The 18,924-nt window shown below is 38.6% G+C and overlaps 1 pseudogene; it reads left to right on the forward strand.

The window, feature by feature from the left end:
- Positions 1-18,549, forward strand: part of LOC114625897 — a 68,437-nt pseudogene extending 49,888 nt beyond the window's left edge.
- The last annotated feature ends 375 nt before the right edge of the window (positions 18,550-18,924 follow it).

Here is an 18,924-nt window from a genome sequence, read left to right on the forward strand (position 1 = left end):
CTTACTCAGGCTGATTGTTTGCCTTGTATTCTTTATGTACAAATATTGTTAGTCAACATAATCTTTGCTCCTTGTACTACATTGCCTTGAGACTAAAATGCACCAGCTATTCAACTGTGTCTACACTGTGACCAAGAAGGGGTTTATTTCTGTCACCAGAAGCAGAATGGATTTGTTTAGATTATGGTCCCTGTCTCTGACTTGCTAAGTTGCTTATAGGTTATATGTTCAGACTTTCTAAAACTCAAATGAAAAATTTGTCAAGCAATATAATAGTAATAATAATAATAATAATAATAATGAAAATAATGATAAGTGATAAACAGGTACTGTCAAAATTATCCATTCAGTCTCCAGAGCCATGATTAACACAACAACCTAGAAACCAGTATATATCCTATGTAGAGAATCAGAGAATAATTGATTTGGACTTTGTGAGTTTAAAAATCTTTGCTATAACCACTCAGGTATGATACTTATAGCAAAAGCTGGTTCATAGACAGCCCATGGACATTTGTGTACTCTGCTTTTCTATAAAGTTATATTTACAATGCCAGAAAGGTAGACAGATTTTACTACACTCTCATTTGCCAACATCCAACTTTTAGATCAATATTTGATCAATAGTGCTTCATTTTTTTATAGTTGTTAAAAGTTTTTCCCATTATTTTCAATAAATTCAAAATTATTGCTTTTTGGGATATGTTGGAATATTTGAATAGTCCAAATGCTTGCTTTTGGGAAACAATATACTTGGGGATATAGAAAAATTTGGAGGGAGGAAGTCAATGGTGGGTATGCTGAGGATAAATTATACACAGGTATGGAATTTTCAAAATGAAAACTTATTCCAAATTAAACGATCATTACATTTTTTTCTCTTTCTTTTCACCCATTCAACCCCTTTATTCTTCTCCCATTTTCTGCTGTGTTCCCTAAATCTTGGGTGCTGAAGTTGTTCCTGTAAAAACCTTAAAGAAATTTAAGACATAAACAAAGGTTAGGAGGTTTGTGGCATGCTTTCTTATGGATATGTCATACATGTTATAAACAGCTGTGTGGTGACCACTCCAAAACTTGTACAAGATCGGAGAAATTAAAAATTACATTCTGAATGAGAGAGGAGTTCACAAGGCCAAACTCCTAGTTGAGAAATTCATAGTACCTGATCCTTGCAGTGGAAGGAAAATCACTTTCCTCTTATGGAAAGTAGCCAGTAGAAGTTTGCTCTTGCCCGCATGAATGGCTCCTCACTCAGCAAAAGGGGTCAATGCTGACTGGATCCACCAGGCTAAATCAATCTTTTTATGTGTGACATGAATTTGGAAACAATATGCTTGAGGGGAACAGGAAAATTTTAAGGGAGGTAGTCAGTGATGTGTATGGTCAAGATAAATTGTCCACAGGTATGGAATTTTCAAAATGAAAATTATCTTGAACACCTTACATCATGTTCACATAATAACTGTCTTGTGCCAATCCCATGTGTACCATGCCAGACCTTTATCTTCTCTTTCCTCTGATACCTCTGATACATAATCTTATGATGATCTGCTCTCCTTCATTTTTCTCAGAAGTCTATCCTAATTCTCTTCAATCAAGCTGAAGTAAAACTGAATAAAGAATCTTAACCGAGTTTTTATCTTTTGTTCCTTATACAGTGCTCCCATGCTTTAGAGACTCAGAAAGAAGAATTTGCTACCTGCCTCTGGTGAATTGCTTTGTTGAGTCCTGATTTGATTCCAATCTTTACTTTCAAAGCTCAGTTAGATTACCCCTTCTAATCATTTTGGGTATTCAGTACTTTGAGAGAGAGGGATGTTTGGTGCCAAAAACATGTGATTTAGTTGTTGTTCTTGCAGAGACTGTAGAAGGCCTCCAGAGCCTTCCCTAGGCTCTTGCAAATAATGGGAATGTAGAAAATATGTGATCTGTGAATAGTTAGATGTTTCTTAAGTTACAATGCTGCTTGGAATATTAAACAGATCCATTTATATAAAGCATCTGTCCCACAAGGAAGTACATAATATATGCAAAATAAATGGTGGTTATTAAGATTATTTTTACCTTCCCACCTGGAATGTGTTCTACACTGTCGAAATGTCAGATCATTTTGTCTGTACTCCCTGACTCATCACTGTCTTTGTGGTGTCTTTATCCCTCAGTGACTTAAGGCAATTAAAGGTGGAGTTTGTATCCTCAAGCAAGTGGCTTAATCCCTGGCTTGGATTGAAAACTCATGAATATCTTAAGTAGAAATTAATTAAATACTAAATCTATTCTTATTGGTCGATAAGGGGATAATAGGAAGAGTACCATAATAGTGACTGGGGATATCCTCAGAGTAGTGTGAAGCACTGAGCACTTCTCTATAATGTTGTTTGTTTTTAGGGCTGGCCATTTGCTAATAGGAAACCAGTTGATTGGTCTTCCTCAAAACCAAGCTATTACCTCTCCCAGGCTCTGTACATACAGTTCTGAATGATTGGCATGGTTAGAAATCCAGAATCTGAGATCTGGAGGCAAGCAGACCCATGAAGGAGCCAGCATCATTTCATCAGCTGAATACCAACATAAAATAAAACAAAACAAAATCAAATCAAATCAAATCATAAGAGTCTGATAATAAGATGGACAAGATGAAGCAAGGCACAATGTTGCCTAAAAACATGACTCCCAGTGAAGAGCATGCATTAAGACATCACTGTGGCAGCAATGTAGCTGATTGTTATGGTATTTGTAAAAGGCTATCATGTACATCATTCACAAGATTCTTGGCTTCATCCAAGCACTGCATACAAAATAAGTAGGTAGGTAATAGATGATAGATATATAGATTGAAATATAGATAGAAAGATGATCAATATAAATAAATGACATATAGATCTATAGATCAATCAACCAGATAGGTAGATAGGTAGGTAGATAGATAGGTAGATAGATAGATAGATAGAAAGAAAGAAAGACAGACAGACAGACAGACAGACAGACAGATAGATAGATAGATGATAGATAGATGTATAATCAAAGCTTAGGAGATGCCTCATTGTGTGAAGTCCATATCAAGCAATACTGCTGATGTAAGTTTAGATTCCTACAAACCATATAGAAGCTGGGTACAGCAGTTCAGTGCTTTGTTTGTCAGAATGCCTTTCCTGGAAGATGAAAAGTTGCGACAGAAGAATCACTAGAAACATGTGGCTAGTTAACCTGGCATATGCAAGAGTGAACAGTAAAAGGACCTTACCTCAAGGTAAAAGAGGAAGACTGACACTTAAGTTTTTCCTCTATCCTTCCCATGCGTCCCATGGCATGCATGATCCTAAACACACACACACACACACACACACACACACACACACACTTTTTAAAAAGTAAATAAAGACAATAATAAATGAATAGATGGATAGATAGGCACATAGATGGAGAGAGAGAGAGAGAGAGAGAGAGAGAGAGAGAGAGAGAGAGAGAGGAAATAAAAAAAAGTTCAGGCAACCTTCCTGTGCAAGAAAAGTCCTTGACATAATTCTGGGCCATAATTAATTAGTTAGTCCTAGTCTTAGTAGAATCACAAAAAAGATTCATATTTTAAAAGTTATTCTGAAATAAATGTTCATTGTCCAACAATTTCAAAAACCGATATAGTTGGAAATAAAGTAGCAGCTTTCTCTTTTTAGAGATGTCCTGAGGTTACATGAAAACTTCTGAAGAGAACGGAGGAGGAGCAGAAAGGTTTTGGTAATTCAGCTGTATCCCAGGAGTTCAAAGTGAGCCAAAGTTAGTTGTTGGTATTGTTTTGGTGCTGGTTTCTGTGATACCTGTCTGAGGAGCTCTCCTACATTGGCTGTCCTCCCCTCCCAGGCTGAGCGTACTTCTGGGTTAATTTTGCCAGTTCACATATTCTGAATGCTCTAACTTTTCAATGAGGATCTACTTATAGTGCTCATTACATTATTTGTCAACTTCATTTCACGACTGACAACCTATTACTAGCATTCATTATGCTAATTAGCAAAACATCTGGTATTGACCGAAATAAATAACTGAAAGCCTTCATTTTCACCTGTGGTGTGCATATTTCTGATTAAAGCAGGTATTATCTGAAATAGTCAAGCTTAAACTGAACTGTTATATACACATAATATATTACTGTTGCTGGTAATGTCTGTGAAAATTACAGGATTCTCAGTACCCCTTCTTGCTTGCTCTCTCTCCATTTTCTTGGTCTAGGGACTGTCTCTGGACAGTTTTAACAATGCATTTAATTGAGAAATGTTTATTTGAGGATACCAATTTAGTCCTTAGAGATTTACTTTCTTATGTCAGACAATTTGGGCATTTGAGAATAACAACTCAGACGTTTGTAAGTTCAATGATAAGCTTTCTTCACTCATGTAAAACATTTCTAGTGGTTTCTTAACTTTCTTTTCTTTCATATCAGCCATTCCTCCCCTCCTAGTATCCAATCATGCAACCCCTCCCCATTCCATCTTTCCCTTATCTTTTAAGAGACAGGGAGTTTTTTAAGTAGTAAGAAAGGCAAATATAAAAATAGAAATTAAGGGTAGGATTTATGGGAACAAATCTGTACTGAGAAAGATGCTAATATGTTTCTTGGGTTTATATTCCTTATTGTGAAAAAATACTGTAGCCAAAGCAACTTAAAGGGAAAAACTTTATTCTGGTTTACGGTTCTACAGGGGATACAATTCTTTATTGCTTCAAAATCTTGGCAACAGGAACATGGGGCTAGCTTATCACATTCCATCAATGCTGGAAAGCAGAAAATAATAGAGGTGGGGCCTGCTTATAAACTCCCAAAGCCCAACAACAGTAAGATTCTTTACTCAGCAAAGATCCTTTTTTCTAGAAATCTCATAACAGTTCCAAACAGCGACACCAGTTCAAATGCAAAAGCCTACCAGAATATTTCACATTCAAATAATAACAAAACTAAAGAGTGACTACATACGTGTTGGTGGGAGTCCTGTCTCCTGAATAGTATAATCATGGAACAGCAAACTGGCCAGAATACAGAGAGGAAACAGATAATCAAAGGTTTCAGCAGTTAAATGAGCATGCAGGAAGCTTCCATGGAAGTTCCTATTCTCTGAAATATCCTGTTGAGCAGACAAAGAATGCTATAATTAGAATTCTAACAGTTTCCAGCCTATAATTAAAGCATTAACAGTAGTTACTAGTATCAGAGAAAGCATGACCAGAGAGACCCTATGGTCTGCTTGAGGGAATCACAGAAAACCATCCTGAAAGTTATGTTAAATATGACTAAGATATAAGTCTTGTCAATTAGCTGATTTTCTAGATTAGTTACTCAGTTAATGAAAAAATGCAGGATGGGGGGAAGTACAGTGTGAGGGAGGACCAGAAGGAGGAGCAGCAATTGAGATGTAATTTGAATAAATAAATACACGAATTAAAACACACACACACACACACACACACACACACACAAATAAAAGTAAAAATGCAGGAGATGAATATGATGTGTAGTTGGTGCTACTGTGTTGTAGTTAGTGTTCCACACAGCATGATCATGTACACAATTCTCAGACAAAGTAAGTGTGTAAAGCAAAAGGTGGCATGGGAGAAAACATATGAAATGGAAATGAAGGATATCAGTCAATAGAAATTCAAGAATCTTCCTGGTAGCTGGATTCAAGGAGACATATATTTTATAGTTTTTATTTAGAGTGTGGGGGGGTTGGGTTTCTTTCTTTCTTTCTCTCTCTTTCTTTCTTTCTCTCTTTCTTTCTTCCTTCCTTCCTTCCTTCCTTCCTTCCTTCCTTCCTTCCTTCCTTCCTTTCTTCCTTTCTTTATTTCTTTCATTTGAATTTACTTGAAAGTTCAGAACCTTTCAGGTGAGATCTCCATCTAGAATTTTCAATGACAAAGTGACGGTTTAAAGCTGAAAATCACCCTTTTATTACAGAAGATTCTGATTGTTTAAAGAAAAATATATTTATAAAACAGGGTATCACTGGGTCCAATATTTGACATAAAATAATGTGAATTAGAGAGAGGAATCATATAAGAATAATTAATTTGGCAATACAATAGGCTATAACAATTTTTAGAACAAGTTGTCAGGTACATTGTTTTTTGTATGGTACTACTAGGCTCACTGTTTCACATTCCCTGACTGTATTTCACTTTCTCTGTCTCAGACACACACACACATACATACACACACACACACACACACACACACACACACAAACACACATGCACGCACGCACACAAACCCACATATGCACACATGCAAATACATACATGCATACGTATACATGTTTTTCTTATTAAAATACAAAGACTGTAAGTATGTCTTTAATGCTGCTTGGGACATCTTTGTTTTTCTGGCATTTTGGTTTTGTTTTGTTTGGTTTCGTTTGGTTTTGTTTTGTTTGGTTTGGTTTGGTTTGGTTTAATTTTGGGAGCCTTTCATTTGCTTTCTTTTTTTCCTTCCCTCTCTCGCTTCACTTCCTCCCACCTCTTACCCTTCCCTTTTCTCACCTTACTTCAAATCATTTTGTCTTACCTTACCTACTTATTTTTGTTTTTACAATCCCCCTAGTATATACACACTGGATTGTTCTTTATGCACTGACCTTTCCCATCCTCTTCTGGCTGAGAGCATTCAGAAGGATCACAAAGGCACAAAATCTATTCGGTACAGTTTAAAAACTTCACCGAATTTTCAGTTCATCCTGGAAGTCTGACAAGTTCATCCCTAAATCCATCTGTGTGTTGGAGTGTAGACTCTTCAGAAATATACAAACTTTAGCAAGACAGAAATGGGCTTGGGTTACTTTAATTTGATATGAGATGTGAATGAGATAAGCATTAGTTTCTCATTTGTGTGAATAAATAACATCCAGACTACAGACAAGCTGTCACACCAAAGTGTCTTCACTGTACACCCAACACAGCTTGGCTCCCAGATCTTGCCTGTTCTACAGGACAGGTTCCTTACTGATTCTTCTGTGCCTAAAAGTTATCCTTCTGGGCTATTCTCTATCAGACCTCCAAATTCATTTCCCTCTTGCCTGAGATCCCCACTCACATACTAGTAAACAGTAATCTAATCCCTTAGCTCAGCATGGTTCACTCTACAGATGATTTAGGTAACTGTATACTATACTACTTTGTATTAGAAAGAAATTTTATTAGGATCTACAAATGAAGGATATTAAAATTTGAAAAAAAACAAGTATTAACATTTGGAAAATATATTAAGCAAACACTAATATGCATATTTTAAGATATAGCTGCAGATCACTAAACTTTGAAGATACAGGCTCAATTACTACAGGAAACAACACCAAGAGGAAGTGATGAATGAGTGGAATTGATGGGGAGACATCAGGAAAACAAAATACAAAAACAGATACATTCAGTATAAGACCCGTCTGTGTCTACTAGGCACATAGATGAATCATGGGGTTGATCCCATGGCTTGTTTCAAGCCAATCATAGACTCTGGAGATGAAACAGGTGTGTTTACACTGTCAGAGAAAAACTGTGTTAGTGAGAGATGAACAAGGAGCCCTGTCCAGAAAAAGTGTTTTCAAATCTACCATGTGTTCAGATACTATTCCACAAAAAAATGTCATTTCTGAGTAATTGTAGGTGTAAAGTCTTTTATGAAAGTATCTGTACACATCTATATTCTACTTTATTTTGAGTTTGCTGCAATTGCCTTCCTTCTCTAGACTTTGGATCCTGTATCTCAAGAGACCTTTTGTCTGTTGTGAGGTTATTGTATAAACAAAATAATGCAGATTTCTGGAAATGAGAAATGAGTTTACTCATTAGAGTGAGAATTCCCAGCCCAGAGAGTCTGCCAAGCAAGGAAACAGTAGAGCAGTATTATGATAACACCCAGCTCTGGTAACAATGCCTGAACAATTGATATATGTCCCGGTCTCTTAACTAATCCTTGAAATGCATGATTTCATTAAGTTCAACCAGATTCTAAGGTGAGAAGCTTTGCCAAGACTCAGGACAGATGGAGGCACGTGAACTTCAAGCGGCAGTAACTGCCTGCAGAAGACCTGGACAAAATCAAGCTAGCCACAATCCCAGCATGGGCAGCAGAGGTGTTCATGAAGTTCTACCCCAATCTGAGAAGCTATTGGCAATAGATGGCTGCTGGGGTGAGGGGAGAAGACTCATCAGTGTGGTCCTTAAGAGACTATATTTGCTCCAGGAGTTGATCCTGTACTGGTGTACATACGGGCAATACTCAATGGACTCTGTGAGTCTTTTAAAAAATGTGAGAATGGCTTCAGTCTGGGAGAGAAAAACGGTGGGGGAGGTAGGGAATGAATCAGAGGAAGGGAATGGGGGAGGACTCAATCAAACACATTTTATGCATGTGTGGAATGATCAACAGAAGATAAAGAGGCTGGAGAGATGGCTCACTGGTTCAGAGCCCTTACAGCTCTTGCAGAGGACAGGGATGCTTGATTCTTGTCATTCTCATGGCAGCTCACAACGTTGTGTGATTCCAGTTCCGGGGATCTAGCATCCTCTATTGGAATCTTCAGACATGGCAACAATGAATGGCACAGCAGACAAAAAGATAAGCGCTCATACCCATTAAATCTAAATAATATTTAAATAAATCCTATTGGAAAATAGTCTCAGGAAAGAGAAGCAACCAATCTGCTGAGATGACAGGCTGTGACTGCTTCATCAAAATGCAGCTGGGGTCAAGGGGAAAGCCAGAGCTTTCTTTCGTTTTCAAAAACAGATATTGTACTTGACAGTCCACAGCTCCTACTCCCTGCCCCAGCCTCAGAGCAAGTAGCACAAAAGGTTGCATTTTTCACTGGCCTTCAACAAGACAGAGGAGGCATGGGAAATGTCTTCTGTGACTAAAGTCCTTCTTTTCCTTGTGTCCTGATGAGTACATACCGTCTCTGGAATTTCAGTTCTTCATCTTTTAAGTACAGGGGTGTTAAGTGGGTGGTGGGAAGGCTTCCTCTAAAACCCAGCTCATAACAGAACTGTATTCGCCCATGAGAATGCCCACCCCTGCCTCTCATCCTGGGCCTTTTCCCTTTAGCACTCTATAAAAATGTGCACGGCAAGCACCTCATTTAGAGACAGCCACCTCAAATCAGATGATAAGCTGCCTAGGTCGCCACCTGTGCTTCACAGAAATCACATTCCGTTCAATTAAGCTAAGTGGACTCTGAAGTAGCATCACATGGCTCTGTAATTTGCCTGATTTAGGGGGAAAAAAAAAAGGATGAGAGAAGCACACTATGCATTCTACCACTTTGGCCCTGCGGTATCATGCGGTGAGGGCACAAATAGGATCCTATTTTAGAAAGATGATATTTATGGTCCCCCTCCCCTACACATCCATGGCCTGTAGATTCCAGGGGGAGCAGTGGAGGCCTCCTTGAGGCATCAATCATGATTATGAAGGTTTGAAAAGTGGGGCGATGTGGGATGCTCCAGGTGAAATGTCAGGGCCAACAGGAAGCTGCAGAGGATGGCTGTGGTGATGAACACTCTATGATCTTATAGTTGGTCTCTTTTAAGTGGATTGTCCCCCTCTTTCAATCCACAGCAAACACAGATTGACCCCTTTTTTTTTTTTTTTTTTGGTACCAATGGCCGAGCCAACATTTTCAGAAAGAGCTTCTCTGCTAGATAGCATTCACCTATCAGGAGGTCTGCACATGTCTCATAAAGCAAGGCTTCCTGTCATGAAGGGGTAGGCTGAAGGCCAAATTATGTAACATATGCAAAAGTCAATTGTAAGTTGGGAGGAGCTAGCTACACATGTGTATGAACTACTTTTTCTTTTAATGAAGTTAATACATGTTGTATTGGTTTGCCACTGATGCTTTAATAAAATGTCACAAATATAAAGACTCAAAATAACACAACTGTAGTATTTTGTTTGGTTACATGTCCTATTTAGGTATTACTGAGATAAGACCAACGTATCTGCAATGCTGTGTTCTTTCCCATGTTTTCTTTTTCTTATGTTTTTTGAAGCCACCTTGGCTTGGGGTTGCATTCTTCAATCATAACAAACAGCAAAGCATGTGTGAGCCTTTATATGTTCTCTGATTTCTTCTTTCCCCTTACACTTCCAAGTACCTTTGTGATTATATTTTCCATATAAAGATAATCATAACTAATTGTCAACTAATTGGAAAGCTCAATCTACCTACATTTATAGAGCTCTTCTGCTGAGTAAGCAAGCATTAGGTTCTGCACAGAATAAGCCATTGCTGATCTTAAGAGCCTATAAGAGGCTATATATAAGTAGGTAGCTTTCTTCTGTGAATCAGGAGTGTGGGTGGGAAGACAGATGAGTTGGTAGAATGGCACAAAAACATAATCCCTAGAAACTACATAAAATGGGCACATTGGTCAGTGTACATCTATAGGTTCAGGGCAGGATGGCAAAAAACAGTGGATACTTAGAGCGAAATGTCCAGCAACCCTAGTGAAATCACTGAGTTCAATGTTGAGGGATAAACTCCATCTCAAAAGAGTATAGACAGATCTAGAAGGTAAGACCCTGCTGCTGAATGTAGGAGGAGCTAAGGTGGGAGGAGTAAGGAGAGGAAAAAAGGAAAAGGAAGAGGAGAAGCTAGGGAGAGCAGAGATTTAGGAAGGTGGAGAACCACAGAGGTATGGAGAGCAGTTGTGGGTAACAACTTATAATTAGGTTAGCTAATTGAGAAATAACTCTACTTATATGAGCATATTGTTACCAAGCATTACTAAATATATAAAATAAAGCCTTTGATTAATCTTTAAGCATTAGAGTCTCATTTTCTTACTGGGACCACATGGATGGTGGGATGGTCTGGGCAATGTCCAGCCTTGTGGAGACATCTACCATGCTGGCGTCTCATGGATGGCAAGGCTGCTGTTTCTGGCTGGCCATTTCTAGCTGCAGCGTGCATGTGACCTCTGGCTGAGAAACATGGCGGCTGAGCTCCGAAGAGCCGCAGCAACTTAGATAGTCGGCTTGACCAGAGGCCGTTTTAAATAATTACTACAACAGCTGAAGACACATACTTTGGTTGCATCACATAGAGGAAGACTAGCTTTCATAAACCCTGAATATTCTATTCTAGATAGTGGACTTAGCAAGGAGCTTCAGTGTTTTTACCCTGTTATTAGCTTTATGAACTGCAGTACCAAGATGTGCCCACTGACACAGTGGTGTGGCATGACTGTTAGAGAAAGGAGAGCCAACTTCAGTCTTATTGTATTTGACATCTTCTCCATGGAGCGAATTCTTGCCTGTTACTGTAAATCACACACACACACACACACATACATAGACACAGACAGACAGACACACACACACACACATACAATATATATATATATATCTCCCATGTAGGCCTCTGCTCTCTCTTGGGGCTTTGGCCCAATGAACAGGATTTAGATGGCCCATGAGTCTGAATGGAAATGATGTCATTCGGGATGGGTTTCAGAGAGACATATCAATTTTAATCAGAGTGAATCAAGGGTTATATAATTTAGAAATGAATATTCAGGGTGGACAAAGGTCATTGGCTGAAGACTAAGGCACTGAGATGCCTCATTAACATGGGGAGGCTTTCCAAGAATCTCAGGTGCTTGTTGAACACGTTCTTATCAGGAGAAAGGAAGCTGAAGAAGCTGTAATCTAACCAACAGCAGTAAGAAGATAAGAGGGAGACAGTAATCTGAACCCTTTATACATAGGTATACAAGTGTCAAAGAATAGATTAATAGATCAAGTAAACATGAAAAAGGGGAAAAGAAGATAAATGGTGATTCAAGAAGAACCCAGACTTTGACCTTTGACCTCTGCATGCATGCATACCTACACACAGATCTAAAACAAAACAAAAACAAATAATAACAAACCTCCCACACTCAGATCAAAAATAAACAAACAAAATCAAGGAATTTGATTGGCCAACTACTCCTGACATAGAGCCTGTCTATGACACTCCATTGGAGGAGACTGATTGACTTTGTCTAGCAGGTATTACTTCTCGGTTGGGGGTGAGACTTTGTACTCACTTCTCTTTCTCATTGCTGGGATTTTGTCTGCCTCTTATCCAAACACAATTTGTGTGTGTGTGTGTTGCCTTGTCTGATGACTTGAATGAAAAATGTCCTTACAGTCTTAGACATTTGAATATTTAGTCCCATGTTCACAGAACTATTTGAGGTGTTGAAGAGCTGTACCCTTGATGGAAGAAGCGTGTCACTGGGAGAGTGGGCTTTGAGAGTTAAAAGGTTTACAACATTTCCAGTTTGTATTCTGCTTTGTACTTTTGTTTGAAGTTGTGACCATTCAGTTCCCTGCACCTACTGTCTCACCTACCTGCCATTATGGACACTTATCTCTAGATAAGACTCTTACCTGTGAAACCAGAAACCAAAAGAAATGTTCTTCTATAAGTTGTTTTGGCCATGGTATTTTATGACAACAATATAAAAGTAAGCATATATTGGGACTGTGTAATTTAGATGTAATTAATATTGGAATCAATAAGTATAGAGGTAAGGTGATTATTAGTTATACAATGTATGGGTGTAATTTGTAAACAGGATATCTTAAGTCAGTGATTTTCAACTTGTGGGTTGCTATCCTGTGGGGGTCACATATAATATAGCCTACATATCAAATATTTACATTATGATTCATTGCAATAGCAAAATTACAATTATGAAGTAACAATAAAATAATTTAAGAGTTAAGGGTCATTACAACATGAGGAACTGTATTAAAGGATCACAAAATTAGGAAGATTGAAAACCACTGCCATAAGTGGATAACTGAAAAAGAATACATTCCAGAATTATCTTCAGTAAGTGCAATTAATAATGACAAAAATGATAATGATAATAATAGAATAGAATAGAATAGAATAGAAATTATACCTGTGTTATTCCTGCTACACTGGAGAGAAAAAACTCCTGACAGCACAGATACTACCTGCATTTCATCCAGCCTGTGCACTTCCTGTACAGACTTTTGATACATCAGCGCATGTATTGTGCAAGCCACTTCTTCACTAGCTGTTTTATTTTCTGTTAAGTAATGTGTATCTCTAGAGAACTCTCCCTTAAACATTTTCTGATTCTGAGTTCAAACACATCAGTGCAAATACAAATAATTTAGTTTAACTTAAACAAACAAGAGACTCCCAGGACGTCAGTGTCACTTCATAAAAATTGCCCTTGTGGTCAGGACATTTCATGTTAACAGTCAGGCTTGTCTAGCAGTGCCTCTGGGTCCCATTCCCCTGTAATCGTGATACTTCTGCTAGCATCATAATATAATTGTCTTAACTCTTGAGACACACTGTGTTTACTCTAGCAAGAAAAATCTCATAAAGTGAGGATGCCTTTGATTACATAAGGTATTCACGAAAATTTGTGAAATTTCCAAAACTTGGTCAAAGATATGTCTAAGGAGTCAACAGAAAGCTAAATATTGTTGCTAAAAGAATATTAGTAATGATCATCTTTGTCCCTGACCTTTTGGGTTTTTACCTGAAAAACAGTGACCTGAGAACAAGGGGCCAGATCAAGGTTGCCTGGAGGTTTATAGTGAGTGAGCAAAATGCAGGTCCCTATTCTGCCTTTCAGCACCCTGTATCTTAGAAATTCATCCTTGAATGGTGGTACCAGTCATCCACCTGCCCAACGTGTGGCAATTTATGTCAAGGTTGTTCCATTTTTCACAACTGAGTGATTTTCAGGGAGGAAGATTGGGGAGCCTTTTTAATAGAGCTCTAGGAGACCTGGGCTTCTAGAAGCCTAACTGTAACCCTTGCTTGGTATTCACATGACCATCTCCCTGTCTTCATGTGTTCATTTCTTGAAAAGGTATCACTCAGAAGACATAAGACTTACTCTATGAAGAATGATTATTTCTTCAGAAATAACTTAACTATAGCCTCAAAAGCCATATTCCCAAACAGAGAAACTAAACATGTGGCTGGTCAACTTACCACAGTGAAGTCTCAAAGATACAGGGCTCTGTAACAGGAGATTGTAGACCTTGTATTCAAAGCATTAGAGTTGAAGTAAATTAGAGGTGATTTTAGGCAAATGAAATTTTCTAAAATTCCTAGAGAAAGGAAAGAACTTCTAATTTTAATAGTAGAAGTGTTTTCACTTCTATAAAACAGAATAATGAAATATTTAAATATACACATGTATGTATCAATTTTAGACAAGCAATGAACATTGTCTATGAACAGACATTCATATGGACTTGGGCTATTAAAGGAACTGGGGTGCAATTGTCAATGTGCTATTATTTTTGGCATAGGCATGTAAAGATGTATGTAATGTACACATAGGCACTGACTCAGTAATCACTGCTTAAATTATATTTAATATTACATATACAATGAATATCATTGTATTTTGTATATTTGTATATTGATATCCAGACCCTCAAGAATGCTCAGAGTGATGTTCGTTGCTATGATAAGTGTGGAGCTTCTCAATAAGATTAATGATTCCATAACACATCAACCTGAAACTTAGTTTAATGCAATGACTAGAAGCCTTTATTCCTGATTGTGAAACGTCTAATGGTGCAGAAGGATTAAGTGTAGGGAAAGCAATGGAGAGAAAAGGGAGATTGATGGTGGGTGGGGAAAGGGAGCATCTTTAGGATATGCCAGAGACATGGGAGAGGGTGAAGTTCCAGGGTATCTATGGAGGTAACTCTTGCAGAGACACCTATCAGTGGGCGATATGGATCCCAGAGTGGTCACTTCTTGTATCCAGATGGGGCCCCCTTTTTAGAAGAGAAGGGGAAGGGGGACTGAGGAAGGATATGTGTAAGGGGGTATTGGGAGGAGAGGAGGGGCTGATATTGGGTTGTAATACAAATGAATCGATAGATTAATTAAAAATAAAGAAAAGGTAAATTAATTAAAGAATATGAAAAAGGTCTAAGAATGTTTTTTCATTGGACTTTTCCCCAATAAAAGTATTGAGAACTTGTTATGTTATATCATTAATTTTTTCACATACCATTGTATCTTGCTGCACCTATCTGGTCATAAGAATGAAAATTTGTAAGCAGTATAGTGAAGTACACTTATATTTACATTTATTTATAAATATAAATAAGACATTTATATTTGATACATTTTTATTTCATGTGTATGGCTGCTTTGTATGTGTGAATGTAAGTACAACATTTGTATGAAATGCCCACAGTGTCTAGAAGGTGGTATTGGATCTGTCGGAATGGAGCTGTCATGTAGGCGATGGGAAACAAACTTAGGACTTATGAAAAAGCAGCCAGTGTTCTTAATGATTGCCCCATCTCTTTAGCACCGCTATACATGTATTTTGCACTAGCTCACATACATATGCGTATCAAAAAGCTCACTGTGGTTCACGCATCCTTCCAAGCAAATGATGTCCCAATATTGGCTTTGTAGAACTAGCAATTTTTACTTCTATTTGTGCAGAGTCTTTCAGAAGATATACTTTTATAGTTTTGTTTTTCATGAAAAAATTGGTATGTGAGATCTTGGCTAAAACAATATGTTTGAAAGCAATATTTTTCCATGGAAAGTAAAGGTTTGATATTGTTCTTAAAATATTAAAAATTGAGGTTAATTTTCCAAATGAAATTATTAAATATCCAAGACATATTTTATTCATTAGTAATTTAATAATGTTGTGTGATACAGTTTATTAAAGTACTGGAGTTTTATTTATAAACTAGATGACCTTGAGAAATCTTTCATAGCCTGTTCCTTAACTGACATGTAATATGTATTAAGAGCTCATGAGACTTTATGAAATTTAAATTAGATTGAAGATATGCTCAATGCTAATAATAATAATAGTAATACTATGTCCACAAGCTAATAACCCCATGTGTGTCATTTGAATATGTCAAAGTGACAATCTTCTACATACTGAAGCCTCCTTCAGCTGTGAATGTTGGTGATTTTAAGTCAAAACTGACCTTGTCAACCATAGAGCAAATAAGACATCTGCTAAAGATAGCCATAGCTTTACTCTACTGGAAATAATAGTGCACTCTGAGTGGCTCCCAAGTGTTCTGTGTATATTTCCTCATGCTGTGCCAATGTTGCCAAATGAAGACTCACAAGTGTGTGTTCTGATTCACTTGGACTCAGAAGCAACAGAGGCAAAGACCATGGACTAAAACCAAATTAACCTTTCCTTATGTAACCTTTCCAAATTCCTTTTCTTATGTATTTTGTCCCAGCAACAAAAAGCGAACTGAACCAGGAATGATGGTCTGTCTCATTATCTCTGGTGACAATGAAGTTTGCATTTGGTGGAAGCCATGGATGGGGATTATATCAAATACTCTTAGGTGGCACTATTTAACAACATATCCACTCAATTAAGAGAAACGGGCAGAAGAGTGACTGAGAGTGAGTTACTGAAATAGAGCCCTCATGTATCAGAGAGTTTTCAAGAGAGGACAGAGAAATTGAAAACACACAAACAGAAACATCCCTGGCTCATAAAGTCTACCTAGATTTGCCCATCTAGCACAAGGCACACTTACCTCTTGCTTTGGCTAGCAGGCTAAGTATCCTGAAAGGTGAAGCTTTATAGAGCCAGACATTTGGATTTATGGTCCAGCATTTAGCAGAATTGCCTGGAATGCTAAGTACACACTTTCCGGAATGACTTTGGCATTTTGAATTTCACAGCTTTTCTGGTCCTCCTTTGTCAATAGAGTTTTTTCAAATGAGCACCCTTCTCTTTCCCTGGGTCACTATTCTACAACATTAAACAAAATCTGTGCTGGAACTAATCTTCATATAGCCTAGTCATAGCTGCTTGTACTATTAATTATTCGACCTGCCATTTTATTTTTGCTGAGCTGACATAGTAAAGAAACTGTGAAAAATTGTAAACAGTAAAATGCAGTCACAGAACATATTCATACATATATATTTTGAATGAGCTCACACACATGAATATAAGAAATCAGATTGGAATGAATCCATACACCTACCTGAAGTTCAGGTATTGACTTTATTCCTGGATTTGGAAATTTGATTAATATATAATTAAGTACAACTGATAAAAACTGCCTAAATTTTTATTTTTTAGCAACTTTTCTCTCAGAAAAAATATTTACTGCCAATTTTACTGTACCACATCTTATCTTAATAATTTTGAATTGGGAGCGCCTGGAACAAGAGCAGCTGGAGCAGCGACAGCGGCAGGGAAGAGAACATGTGGAGCGCGTGGAGAGAGAGAGGCTGGAGCGCTTGGAGAGAGGGAGAGAGGGAGAGAGAGAGGGAGAGAGGGAGAGAGAGAGGGAGAGAGGGAGAGAGGGAGAGAGGGAGAGAGGGAGAGAGGGAGAGGAGAGGGAGAGAGGGAGAGAGGGAGAGAGGGAGAGAGGCAAGACCTAGAGCGCCTGGAGCAGCTGGAGAGCGAGCAAGTGGAGTGGGAGAGAGAGCACAGAGTCCAATGCTGCTGCCCCTGCCTCTGCCTCTGTGGAGACCCCTCTAAATCCTGAGCTGGGAGAGGCAGACTCTCAGCCGGCCTAGATGTCAGTCCCACAGGGCCTTGTCTTGCTTGGGACCACCTGCACCTCCACCACCACCACCCCTCCCATCAGGCCCTGCCTATGCCTCAGCACTTCCTCCTCCCCCTGGACTTCCTCCACCACCTCCACTGCAGTCCACCGGGCCTCCTCCTCCACCACTTCCTCTTCCTAATCAAGTTCCTCTCTCTCCTCCCCTGCCTCCCGCCTCTCCCTTCCCCGCATCTGGAATTTTCTCTGGATCCACATCAGAAGACAATCGCCCTTTAACTGGACTTGCAGCTGCGATTGCAGGAGCAAAACTTAGGAAAGTGTCTCAGGTGGAGGATGGCTCTTTCCCAAGTGGAAGGAATACTGTGAAAGTGAACTTGGCCTCATCCAAAGCAGATGCTGGTCATGGGAATGGACCCCTTCCTCTAGGGGGTAGTGGCTAAATGGAAGAAATGAGTGCCCTGCTGGCTAGGAGGAGAACTGCTGAGAAGGGATCAACAATACAAACAACAAAAGGAAGACAGAAGTGAAGATGCAGAGCCTATAACTTCTAAGACCCCATCAACAAGTACACCTGAACCAACCAGAAAACCTTGGGAGAGAACAAACACAATGAACGGCAGTAAGTCACCTGTCATCTCCAGACCCAAATCCACACCTTCATCACAGCCTAGTGCCAATGGAGTCCAGAAGACAGAAGAACTTGACTATGACAGGCTGAAGCAGGACATTTTAGATGAAACGAGAAAAGAACTAGCAAAGCTGAAGGAGGAGCTTATTGATGCAATCAGGCAGGAACTGAGCAAGTCGAACACTGCATAAAGAAGAAAACTAAGGAGGAACAGGACTTGAATCTGGAGAAAAACAAAAATTCCTACAAACAACTGTTAACAACCCCCAAAACTTTTAAGCTGTAAGAAGAAAATGGATACACAGGAGGGAAAAACCGCCAACCTCTGAAAGCCTTCAGACATAGTGACTCTGGCAATCAGCTGTCCCTTCCAGTGTGCTGCTTCTATTCTGACCTTTACCAAGGATGGAGAATTGTATTTGAGTTCCCTTAGCAGTACTAAACCTGTCAGGCAAGATCTCCGTGCATTGAAATATTTTCATGTCTAGATGAGTCTGCACGTTTTCCATAATCCATTGCTAAAATAAAGATGAGAAAGGTTTAAGAAAAAAATTTTTAAATTATAATTAGATTATTCTTCCTTGCCTTTCCTACCAACTCTTGCCATGTATACCCATTTACTCTATTTCAAGTTTTCTTCGTTGTTTTACACACACACACACACACACACACACACACACACACACAGTGTGATTGTTTAAGAATGGTTCCATAAAATTATATA

This window comes from Grammomys surdaster, unplaced genomic scaffold (genome assembly GCF_004785775.1).
Source record: "Grammomys surdaster isolate TR1022 unplaced genomic scaffold, NIH_TR_1.0 224, whole genome shotgun sequence".
Lineage (NCBI taxonomy): Eukaryota > Metazoa > Chordata > Mammalia > Rodentia > Muridae > Grammomys > Grammomys surdaster.